This window comes from Mobula birostris, chromosome 2 (genome assembly GCF_030028105.1).
Source record: "Mobula birostris isolate sMobBir1 chromosome 2, sMobBir1.hap1, whole genome shotgun sequence".
In the NCBI taxonomy this organism is placed as follows: Eukaryota; Metazoa; Chordata; class Chondrichthyes; order Myliobatiformes; family Myliobatidae; genus Mobula; species Mobula birostris.
The window spans coordinates 176,169,431-176,182,498 of record NC_092371.1 but is presented as its reverse complement, the minus strand read 5'-3'; the positions used below and the strand labels follow the sequence as shown (position 1 = coordinate 176,182,498).

At 40.0% G+C, this 13,068-nt stretch overlaps 1 protein-coding gene and 1 long non-coding RNA gene across 2 annotated transcripts in view; one reads left to right on the top strand and one right to left on the bottom strand.

Moving 5' to 3' along the window:
• Positions 1-13,068, top strand: part of csmd1a (CUB and Sushi multiple domains 1a) — a 2,254,753-nt gene that overhangs the window by 598,859 nt on the left and 1,642,826 nt on the right. The gene's annotated exons all lie outside the window — the stretch shown is intronic.
• LOC140193934 (uncharacterized) overlaps positions 1-13,068 on the bottom strand; it is a 69,449-nt gene that overhangs the window by 54,188 nt on the left and 2,193 nt on the right. The gene's annotated exons all lie outside the window — the stretch shown is intronic.

Sequence of the window (13,068 nt, the reverse complement as noted above, 5' to 3'; positions counted from 1 at the left end):
CCTTTTACACCTTGCCCTTACCCCTACCCCAGGATCCAGAATTAGAAATCATGAAAGCCATACCATTGAAGTCAATTTCTCCTTAAATCCATGTGGAATTATGTATAAGTAATAAACAAAAGAGATTCTACAGATGCTGGAAATCCACACAAACACACATAAAATACTGTAGGAACTCAGCAGATCAGGCAGCATCTATGCGGAGGAATGGTTGACGTTTACCGCCAAGTCCTGATGAAGGGTCTGAGCTCAAAATATCGACTGTTTATTCCTCTCCATAGATGCTGACTGAACTGCTGAGTTCCCTCAGCACTTTGTGTGTGTTACTACGTATAAGTAGATCATTTTAACTCACCAAAGTTACGTGGCATTATGATTGGATTTCTCCAGGAAGATTTCCTGAGAGGTTTCCATCATATAACAGCAAAAAGTCAAGAGTACTTAAACATGGGACTATTTAACTCCTCTATTTATGTGGATTTTTAGTGCTGCTACAAGACTGGGCAGTCTCCATGTGCAGGTCAATAGACACAGTCATTTGATTTATTGCTACTTCAGGGATCTTGCTGCTTGTTAAATAGGTCTATACAACAGCTTTGAATGAAAGCGAACTGCACTGAAAAGTATGCTCTACTTAGTTATCGGATTGTATAACTACACTAGCTGATAATTGAGCTATATCATAGTGGTAACCTTGCTGTGAAGTCATTCACTGTTTGAAACATTGTACTTTTGCAGTTAACATTTCCGTGTCACATGTTTGTTATTTTTTTGTCTTACTGCAGGCATTTGCCTTGGATTTGTAGTTCAATACATTAGAAACACAGAAACATAGAAAACCTACAGCACAATACAGGCCCTTCGGCCCTCAAAGCTGTGCTGAACATGTCCTTACCTTAGAAATTACCTAGGGTTACTCATAGCCCTCTATTTTTCTAAGCTCCATGTACCAATCCAGGAGTCTCTTAAAAGACCCTTTTGTTTCCGCTTCCACCACCGTTGCCAGCAGCCCATTCCACGCACTCAACAGTCTGCGTAAAAAAACTTACCCCTGACATCTCCTCTGTACCTACTTCCAAGCCCTCTCATGCTAACCGCCTCAGCCCTGGGAAAAAGCCTCTGACTATCCACACAATCAATGCCGCTCATCATCTTATGCACCTCTATCAGGTCACCTCTCATCCTCCGTCGCTTCAAGGACAAAGGCCAAGTTCACTCAACCTATTTTCATAAGGCATGCTCCCCAACCCAGGCAACATCTTGTAACCTCCTCTGCACCCTTTCTATGGTTTCCCCATCCTTCCTGTGATGAGGTGATCAGAACTGAGTACAGTTCTCCAAGTGGGGTCTGACCAGGGTACTATATAGCTGTAACATTACCTCTTGGCTCCTAATCTCAATCCCATGGTTGATGAAGGCCACTACTGTATTCCTTCTTAACCACACAGTCAACCTGCGCAGCAGCTTTGAGTGTCCTATGGACTCGGACCCCAAAATCCCTCTGATCCTCCACACTGCCAAGAGTCTTACCATTAATACTATATTCTGCCATCAAATTTGACCACTTATCTGGGTTGAAGTCCATCTGTCACTTCTCAACCCAGTTTTGCATCCTATCAATGTCCCGCTGTAACCTCTGACAGCCCTCCACACTATTAAACAACACCCCCAACCTTTGTGTCATCAGCAAATTTACTAACCCATCCCTCCACTTCCTCGTCCAGGTCCTTTAGAAAAATCACAAAGAGTAGGGGTCCCAGAACAGATCCCTGAGGCACACCACTGGTCATTGACCTCCCTGCAGAATGTGACCCATCTACAACCACTCTTTGCCTTCTGTGGGCAAGCCAGTTCGGGATCCACAAAGCAATATCCCCTTCGATCACATGCCTCCTTACTTTCGCAATGGGGTACCTTATCAAATGCCTTGCTGAAATCCAAATACACTATATCTAGTACTCTACCTTCATCAATGGGTTTAGTCACATCCTCAAAAAAATTCAATCAGGCTTGTAAGGCATGACCTGCATTTGACAAAGCCATGCTGACTATTCCTAATCATATTATGCGTCTCCAAATATACATAAATCTTGCCTCTCAGGATTTATCCATTAACTTACCAACCACTGAAGTAAGACTCACTGGTCTATAATTTCCTGCACTATCTCTACTCTCTTTCTTGAATAAGGGAACAACATCTGCAACCCTCTAATCCTCCAGGACGTCTCCCGTCCCTATTGATGTACAAAAATCATCACCAGAGGCTCCGCAATCTCCTCCCTCGCCTCCCACAGTAGCCTGGGGTACATCTCGTCTGGCCCTGGTGACTTATCCAACTTGATGCTTTCCAAAAGCTCTAGCACATCCTCTTCCTTAATATCTACATGCTCAAGCTTTTCAGTCTGCTGTTAGTCATCCCTGCAATCGACAAGATCCTTTTCCATAGTGAATACTGAAGCAAAGTACTCATCAGTTCTAGTCTTAAAGCTCTCCAAGGGTATGATCTTGAAGGAGAGGTTGGGCAAACTTGGGATTCTGCAGATGTACCGTGAGATCACTTTAACTGGTTGTATCACCAGCTGGTCTGCAGGGGCCACTGCACAGGATCAGAAAAAGCTGCAGACGGTTGTAGAGTCAGCCAGCTCCATCATAGGCACCAGCTCCCTAACATTAAGGTCATCTTCAAATAGTGATGCCTCAGAAAAGGCGCTGTCTATAATTTATGGTCCTCGCCATCTGGGCATACCCTCTTCTCTTTGCTACCATCAATGAGGAGATACAGGAGCCTGAAGACGCACACTCAAAAATTTAGGACAGCTTCTTCTCCTCCTTCATCAGATTTTTCAGTGGACAGTGAACCCCTGAACACTACTTCACTATTAAAAAAAAAAGTTTGCTTACTAGAGTGTTGAAGATCTGATAGAGGTTTTTTAAATTATGATAGGATCAGGTAGGGTTGACAGTCAAAATCTTTTACCCCAGAGTAGAAATATCAAACTCCAGAGGACATACTTTTAAGGATAAAGGTGACATGAAGGGCAGGTGATACACACAAAATACTGAAGGCACTCAGCAAGTCAGTCAGCTTTTATGGACAGGGATAAACAGTCAATTTTCTGGACCAAGTTACAAAATCTGCAAAATCTCTTGTTTATGAAGGGAAGATTTTTAATGCAAAGAGTGGTAGGTGCCTGGATTGGTTTACCAGGGGTAGTATTGTAAGCAGGCATTTTGGTGCACCTAAGAGGCTTTTAGATAGACTCATGAATACAAAGAAAATGGAAGGATATGGATGATATACAGGAAAATGACATTTGATATAGCTTGGCATCAAAATAAGCATAACATTTTGGAATGAGTGGCCTGTCTTATACTGTAATGTTCTATGACCCAAGAGATTCTGCATTTGTTGGAAACTATGAGCAACATACAAAATGCTGGAGGAGCTCAAAAGGTCAGGCAACATCTTTGAGGTGGATAAGCATCAATGTTACAGGCTACGACCCTTCATCAGTACTGTTCTGTGTTCTCAATATGTTACCCAATGTGACCTTTGACCCTCATTCAAATACTTGTCTGCCATTATGGAGAAGGCATTATATCTTGAATGGGAGAGGAAATGATCTCGTATAACTATAGTTATAGTCATACTTTATTGATCCCGGGGGAAATTGGTTTTCGTCACAGTTGCACCATAAATAATAACTAGTAATAGAATCATAAATAATTAAAGAGTAATATGTAAATTATGCTAGGACCAGCCTATTGGCTCAGGCTGTCTGACCCTCCAAGGGAGGAGTTGTAAAGTTTGATGGCCACAGGCAGGAATGACTTCCTATGACGCTCAGTGCTGCATCTCGGTGGGATGAGTCTCTGGCTGAATGTACTCCTGTGCCCACCCAGTACATTATGTAGTGGATGGGAAACATTGATCAAGATGGCATGCAACTTAGACAGCATCCTCTTTTCAGATACCATTGTGAGACAGTCCAGTTCCATCCCCACAACATCACTGGCCTTATGAATGAGTTTGTTGATTCTGTTGGTGTCTGCTACCCTCAGCCTGCTGTCCCAGCACACAACAGCAAACATGATACAACTGGCTACCACAGACTCGTAGAACATCCTCAGCATCGTCTGGCAGATGTTAAAGGACCTCAGTCTTCTCAGGAAATAGAGATGACTCTGACCCTATAAACTGCCAAATAAGTTTTCTTTCTAAAGTCAGAAATTGATCAGCGTACCATAGCATGATAAACTATAGATTTAGATTCTCTGCAGGATTAGCTACTTCCATGTAAAACTGAGACAGCTACACTGACACACATGTTTTGGTCTTGTTCTATACTGGAACAGTGCTGGAAGTCAGTTTGTTTGACAATTTCTAAAGCACTTAAAATTAATTTACAACCTAACAAATTAACTGAGCTTTTTGGAATAATTCCTCAAAATATCCATGGTATCCCTGTGTCTGACGAACATGTTATTGCATTTGTTACATTGATAGCCAGGAAAGCCATTTTGTTGATGTGGAAGGATACATTAGCTCCCACTTTGTCACAATGGTTCTCTGAAGTGATTCTATGTCTTAGTTTGGAGAAAATTAGAAGTCGAACCTTTGAACCTTCATTTGATTTTGAGAAAGGATGGGGTTCTTTTGCTCGTTATTATTATTTGAATTAATTGATAGATTTTCTCCATGATTTAATTGTAAATTTCTGGTATATATTTTTTCTTGCTAGCAGTTTGATGTTTATCTTTAGAAGCTTTTTGTATGACTCATGGCTCGGGGGTTGTACACCTGATAGGGTCCCCCCCCCAACTTTTCTGCTTAGTAGGGTTTTTTTAAATTATCACAAAAAGTTTTCAATCTTTAAGATAATGTTTTTTTTCCTTGAGACATTGTAAGTGTTGCTTACTTCGTTGTATTGTGTTACTTTTTGAATAATAATAATAATAAAAAGACTTGAAAAGAAAAAAAGCAACTTCCCTGTGGAATATAATACAAGGAGCAACTGAGTGTCTATTTATTCAGTTTCAGTGTGAATTAAGCTTTGCTCAGTGTCTCTGGTACAATCTTATTCAATAACTTCTCTTGGATCCTCCACAAAATCCTTTTATCCTCTTTGTAATCTTTGAGGACTTAGAACAGCAATGAATGGCAAATACTAGCTGGGCATACCTAATAATAAGAAACAATATTGTGCAATGAAAATATCTCAATCTCTGAGAATAGAAATAATTATGCAGATAAACCCTGCAGATAAATACAAACATACAATGTTTTAGGAATAGCTTCTTCCACTCAGTAATCCGATTTCTGAATACACAATAAATCCATGAATGCTACCTCACTATTTTTGCTCTCTTTTTCCAGATAGTTTAATGTCATTTCCTGTACACAAGTGGAAGGAGAATAAAATAATTGATCTCCTTATATTTTTGGCAATACTTATTTAATTTTTATATGTGTATTTCTTAATGTAATTTATAGTATATTTTATGCATTGCTCTGTATTGCTGCCAAAAAGCAACAAAATTTTGCAACAAAATTTCACAACATTTGTCAGTGATATTAAACATGATTCTGAATCTGCAGAGGTTGCTTTTGCTGAGGCCTCATTTTGTCTTTTGCGTGCATTTTAGGTTACCCTGTCGTCAAAGTCAATCTTATTGTCAAATGCACAAATGCATTGATAAATATTACATTGGCAGCATCACAGGCACAGACCATCAGAAAAGCAGCCAGTTGTTTCAAGAGTTGAATGTGCAATGGGGAATAACTGTTCTTGAACCTGGTGCTGTGGACTTTAGGCTTCTGTACCTCCCACCCAGTGGTAGCTGAAAGAAGATAGCATGGCCTAGATGGTGGGGATCTTTGATGATTTATGTTGCATTTTTGAGGCAGTGCCTCCTGTAGATACTACTGATGGTGGGTAGTCCACTTCTCTCTTCAGATTATATTTGTGCCCATTCAAATTGCCATAGCAGGCCGTGACACAACCAGTCAGGATCCTTTCAACAGTATATCTATAGAAGTTTGTTAGAGTATTCTGAGACAAACCACACTTCCTTAACCTCCTAAGAATGTATAGATACCAGTGCACCTTCCTGGTGATTGCAACTACGTGCTGACCTCAGGACAGCCCATCCGATATATTAAAGATAATGTTACAAGGAAGATATCATTAAACTGGAAAAAATATAAAGAAAATTTACAGAAACGTTCACAGTTCTTGAAGGTCTGAGTTGTAGGGAGAGGTTGGTCAGGATAGGTCCTCGTTCAATGGAGAGGAGGAGACTGAGAGGAGACATAATGAGGCCCAAAAAGAGTGAATGCATGGAGTTGTTTTCCCAGGGAAATGGAACCAAAAAGTAGAGGGCATAGCTTTAAGGTGAAAGGTAAAAGATTTCAAAGAGTCCAGATGGGCAACTTCTTCATCTGTACGTGCAAAGAGCTGCCATAAGATGATGGTCAAGCAGGTACAATACTATTTAAACAAGGGTTGGATAAATACATGGATAGAAAAGTTTTAGGAGGATATTGACTAAATGTAGGCAAATGGGACTTGCTCAGATGGGCACTGTGGTCAGCACGGATTAGTTGGGCCAAAGGGACTGCTTTCATGTTGTTTTCCTCGCTGACTCTATTTAATTGGAACTTAAGAGAGATATGGTTGGGTAATTCTGACTGGAATTAGCCAGATTAAGGTGAGTGATATTGGATTATCCACCTGCTGTACTCCTATTTCAGAATTAGGACAGTTTTACCACAGTTGACTATTCTGATACCAGAGATGTACCTTAGTTGCAGCCAAAATTCTCTGTATGGCCCTCATGCATCAAAGTGAGCTAGACTGTTTTGGGGCAGTCCGCCTGCTTCTGGAGAAAAAGAGAGGGAAAATGTGCTTTGTTGGGATGAATTTTCAGAGCAGCTTTACAGCTCAAGGTGTGAGATAGGGGTTCAATTCCCACTGCTGTCTGTATGTTCTCCCCATGAGCGCAAAGGTTTCCTCTGGATGTTCCCGTTTCCTTCCATATTCCAAAGACATACGGGGTAGGGTTAGTGAATTGTGGACGTGATAAGATGGTGCCGAAAACATGGTGACACTTGCGGGCTGCCTACTGTACATTCTGTGTACTGCTCCAATCTGCTAATTAAATTTGCTGACGATACTAGATTGATTGGCCTAATCTCAAATAATAATGAGGCAGCTTAAGGGAAGAAGTCATCACCCTGATATATTGGTGTCAAGAAAACAACTTCTCCCTCAATGTCACAAAAACAAAGGAGCTGGTTGTGGGCTACAGGAGGAATGGAGATAGGTTAACCCCTATTGACATCAATGGATCTGGGGTTGACAGAGTGACCAGCTTGAAGTTCCTCTGTTTACACTTCACTGAGGATCTCAAGTGGCCCGTTCATACTGGCTGTGTGGTGAAAAAAGCACACAGCGCCTCTTTCACCTCAGACAGTTGAAGAAGTTTGGTATGGGCCGCCAAATCCTAAGAATTTTCTACAGGAGCACAATTGAGAGCATCCTGACTGGCTGCATCACTGCCTGGTATGGGAACTGTACTTCCCTCATTCGCAGGGCTCTGCAGAAAGTGGTGTGGACAGCCCAGCACATCTGTAGAACTGAACTTCACATTATTCAGGACATTTACAAAGACCGGTGTTTTAAAATGGCCTGAAGGATCACTGGGGACCTGAGATATCCCAACCACAAACTGTTCCAGCTGCTGCCATCCGGGAAATGGTACCGCAGCATTAAAGGCCGGACCAGTGGGCTCCAGGACAGCTTCTTCCAACAGGCCATCAGACTGATTAATTCACGCAGATACAATTATAGTATTTCCATGCTATATTGACTGTCCTGTTGTACATACTATTTATTACAAATTACTATAATTGCACATTGCAAGTTGAGATGGAGACGTAATGTAAAGGTTTTTACTCATGTATATGAAGGATGTAAGTATTAAAGTCAATTCAATTCAATTCTCAGACTGTGTTGGATATTGATGCAAACAAAGCATTTCAGTGTATGTTTCGATATGCATATGACAAACAAGACTAATCTTTATTCTTTTTATTTTAAGAATGATATTTGTTAATCAAGCTCCTGGTTTCCTCCAACCCCTCCAAAATTAAACTTTCTTTGCACAAGGTGATTGAAGAAGAGCTGTAATTTATTGTATTCCAGGAGATAAATAGGCCACAAACAAACATTCACAGTTCATGGGATCCAAAAGAGCTACTGGTCTTCCAATTAACTCAGACCAGGATGCAAGGATGAAATGCAAAAGTGAACATAGTACCGGCTCTCCAACCCATAATGCTGAGCTGACCTTTTAACCTACTCTAAGATCAAAGTAATCCTTCCCTCCATGTCTCTCTCAGCCATGTGTCTATCACTGAAAATTATCAAATATTGAAAGGCCTAGATAGAGTGGATGTGGACAGCATTTTTCCGACAGTGGAGGAATCTAGGACCAGAGAGCAGAGCTTCAGAATACAGCGACTTCCATTTAGAACAGAGATAAAGAGGAATTTCTTTCACCAGAGAGTGTTAAACTGAGAAATTTATTGCCACAGACTGCTGCAGAGGCCAAGTCATTGGATATATTCAAGGTCAGGGTTGATAGGTGCCTAATTAGTAAGGGAATCAATGGTTATAGGGAGAAGCCAAGAGAATGAGGTTGAGAAGGAAAGTAAATCAGCTATGATTGAATAGCAGAGCAGGCTCGATGGGCTGAATACCCTAACTCTCTTATGGTCTTATATAAAGTTAAACTGAACATTCAATAGCAATAAGGATTTGTAATAACAGAAGAAAATATTATACTGAAAATGTACTATAGCTGTGAAAAGTTCAACGGCATCAATTAAGAGAATTTTCACAAAATAAGATCAACACTGGGATTTCACTTTCATATGCTTCACTTTATCCACAAAGCCAGAAAACAAAATTTAAAAATAAAATCTCTTTTTGAAATTAATTGAAATACATCCAAAATAGTTATCTCAAACAGGTATCTCACCAATTTTTGCATCTAATTCAGAGAGGGAATAGTTTTCAACATTGCCGGTACTGAAAGGGTACGGCTGATTTGATAGCCATAGATAGAGTGGGCTTGTAGCCGATGTTTCCTGTAGCAGGGTAGTATAGGACCAGAATAGGGAACATCCATTTAGAACAGAGATGAGGAGTTTCTTCAGCCAATTGGTGGGGAAGCTGTGGAATTCATTGCTACAGATGGCTGTGGAGTCCAAATCATTGGGTATATTTAATGCGGAAGTTGATAGGGTGTTGATTAAAAAGAGCACTGAAGGTTATATGGAGATGGCAGGAAGATGGGGTTGAGAGAAAAGATAAATCAGCCAAGATGGAATAGTGATCAAATGTAATTGGCCAAATGGCCTCTGTCACCTCCTATGTTGTGTGGTCTAATGGTTTAAAATTAAAGTAAATTCTCAGTAGGATACCTGACTTAAGATATGATGAAAGTCAAGATGCATTTCTTAGCTTTTAATGGTGCTTGGTAGGTAAGAGTGACAAAGGTCCCTGTCATTCAATGCACAGAGTCTGCCTCTATTTCACTGTGCATTATATTTGGTTGCAAAATAGGTGTTAGAATTCTTTCACAATGAATGAGATTGGACTGACAGTCCAACTGAAAAGTAATTGGTGAGGTATAATTTTCTGCTAGAAAGCAGCATGGATAAAGATTCACTCTGGTGGATGTTATTATTGAAAATGTGCTTTGCTCTTGTGGGCTTGAAGTGAACAGAGACAACTTGATTGATGGACCCAGGTCGTAGTCCCAACCTCTCATTAATAGCTACAGTGTCCTTTAAAATCTCCAACATCATTTAAGGAAAAGCATTTCAAAGCATTACAAAGCTGGCATTTCGACTAGACCAAATATTGTATTTATTTTTATTTTTGATTTGGTGGTCCTTTTTAAAGTAGATTCATCATAATTTCAAAATAAAACTATATGTGAATTGGTTCAAACAAAATAAAATGCTTTGCCCAGATGAAAAATTGCCTCTGAATTGCATTGTGCACTTCACTCTTTATAGTTATGGTTTCAACACCTTCTCACAAGCAAACAACGCTACTTTATTTCTTTAAGGTTGGAGAAGAACCACTTTTCTTCTGGTTTATTTCTGCCTCTGAAGCTGCTAGCTGACTTAATAAGATCTGTAAAGACAGAAGAGACCGCATATGTTGGAACCTAAAGCGAAAATAAATTCTGTTTAGAGGGTCCAGAAGAGGTTCATAAGAATGATCTAGGAATGATAGGGTTAATGTGTAATGAGTGTTTGTTGGCTCTGGGCCTGTACTCACCAGAGTTTAGAAGAATAAGGGGGAATCTCATTGAAATCTATTAAATATTGAAAGACCCAGATAGAATGGATATAGAGCAGATGTTTCCTATAATAGGGGAGTCTAGGACTGGGAGGATTAACATTAGAATAGAGAGATGTCCATTTAGAACAGAAAGGTTGAGGGTTAAGAGGGAAAGTAAATCAGCTATGATAGAATAGCAGAGCAGACTCGATGGGCGGAATGGCCTAATTCTGCTCATATGTTATACAGTCTTATGCTGGAGGAACACAACAATCCTGTGTCCAGGGAAATGTAGTGCCTCAACCTGAAACATTGACTATCACTTTGCCTCCACAACACTGCTTGACCTGTAAAGTTCTTCCAGCGGTATGTTTTTTTTGTAAAAATATCTGTATGTTTCCTTTTGGTTGTCAGGTGTTTGTCAGCAGTATGGGTGTTGTGTTTAACACTTAATGTTTGCACTTTAAACAATGGCATTTCAGTTTTTTGTTAGTTTTAAAGTTTATACACATTGCTTAATATTTTGAAGCCATTTTCCATTATGGGCTGACAATAATCTGACTTCATGATGTAAACACAAAACAGTGAGTATTATTTCACACTCCAAAATTCTGACCAGGAAATAGTCTTCACTGTTCGATGTACTAATCAGTCCTCTGAATGATCTGATTAAACGTAGTGCCATGTTAGGCAGGTATTGATTGGTTCAGTCAGACTTGGCACTTGCTCAGCAGAATTCAAACTGAATCTTTCCACCTGGGAATGACATCTTGGTCAATTGACCTGATCAGCAGCAGGTTTATTGAAGAACTACTTAGTGAGCAGATTGATGTAAAATCTTGGCTTGTCTGCCCACTCAAGTGGACACAAAGGATTCTAACCACTAGAGATTCGGCAGATATTGGAAATCCTGAAGAAAAATACAAAATGTTGGAAGAACTCAGCAGATCAAGTAGCATCTATGAAGAAGCATAACAGTCGACGTTTTGGGCAGTGACCTTTCATCAGCTCCTGTTCTGATGCCCCTCCATTGAAAATGTCAACTGTTCATTCCTCCCCAAAAATACTGTCTAACAGTTGAGTTCTTCCAGCATTTTGTGGAAGATTCCAAGGCACATTTTCAATATCAGATCTCTTGAGTATTTGGCTTGGTATTTATCTCTCAACCAATGCCACTGGAGAGAAGAATTCTGATCACTGCAGCAAAGAAATTGAATGGCACGATAGCATAGAGGTTAGTGTATTTGCTTTACAGTGCCAATGATCACCAAGCAAGGTCAATTCCTGCCACTGTCTGTAAGGAATTTGCACATGTGTTCCATGACTATGTGATTTGCCTTTGGGTGCTCAGGTTTCTTCTCATATTCCAAAGATGTACAAGTTAGGGTTAGCAAGTTGTGAGCATGCTATTTCGATGTCAGAAGCATAGTGACACTTGTGGGCTGCCCCCAGCACAATCCACAGACTGTGTTGGTTGTTGATACAAAGCAATGAATTTCACTGTATGTTTCAATGTACATGTGACAAATTAAGCTAATGTATCTGAAAAAAAAAATCTTGGAGTTTCTGGGATATTTCTAAGTGCATATTATGAATCTATTTCTCAAGTTTACTGTACTAAGTGATTATTAGAAGTTAGCAATGAATTTCTGGAGGAACTCAGTGGGTCAGGCAACATCTGTAAAGACATTTTGCATGAACTCTATCCAGCTATTGAAGGCTTCAGAGCTGGCATTGTACAAGGAGTGCACAGCAAAATTTAAGCTATGGGAGGAACTCAGCCAGTCAGATAGCACCTGTGGAGGTAAGGAGATAGTCAAAGATGCAGGGTGTCAACCCGAAATATAGTGAGACCAAAATATATAGGTGTAGAATTAGGGCATTCAGTACATCAAGTCTTCTCTGTCATTCCATCATGACTGATTTATTATTCATCTCAACCCCATTTTCCTGCCAGCCCTCGTAACCTTGAACGCCCTAACTCATCAAGAACTTATCAACTTCTGCTTTAAATATCGCCAATAACTTGGCTAAAGAAATTCCTCCTCATCTTTATTCTAAAGGGATGTCCTTGTATTCTGCGAGTATGACTTCTGGTCCTAGACTCACACAAGGGGAAACACCTTATCTACATCCACACTGTATAGGCCTTTTAATATTTGTTAGGTTTCGATAAGATACCCCCTCATTCATCAAATCAACAGTGACTATAGTTCCATAGCCATCAAATGCACCTCATACATTAACTTTTTTATTCCAAGAATCATTCTCATGAACCTCCTCTGGACCTTCTCCAATATCACAACATCTTTTCTGAGATAAGGGGCTCAAACTGTTCACTATATTCCAAGAGTGGTTTGTCTAATGCCTTATAAATCCTGAACATTAAATGCTGTAGTCAGAATGAAGGGTCTCGAACTGAAACATCAACTGCCCATTTCCCTCCACAGATACTGCATGACCCATTGAGTTCCTCCAGTATTTCGTATGTTGCCTTACATTCCAGCATCTGGAGCCTCTTGTGTCAGAGCCCGATAAATGCTTGATTGAGGACAAGTCATGTAATGATATTGTGAATGACAGTATGAAAATTGTCATCTGTTTACTTAAATATCCAATTTCTAAAGCTTGAATATTCATGTCAATTTTGTAAAAGAACCATGAAGCCTTAACCCGACTTCTTGTGGTTGTTCTCTGATAAGTTAGT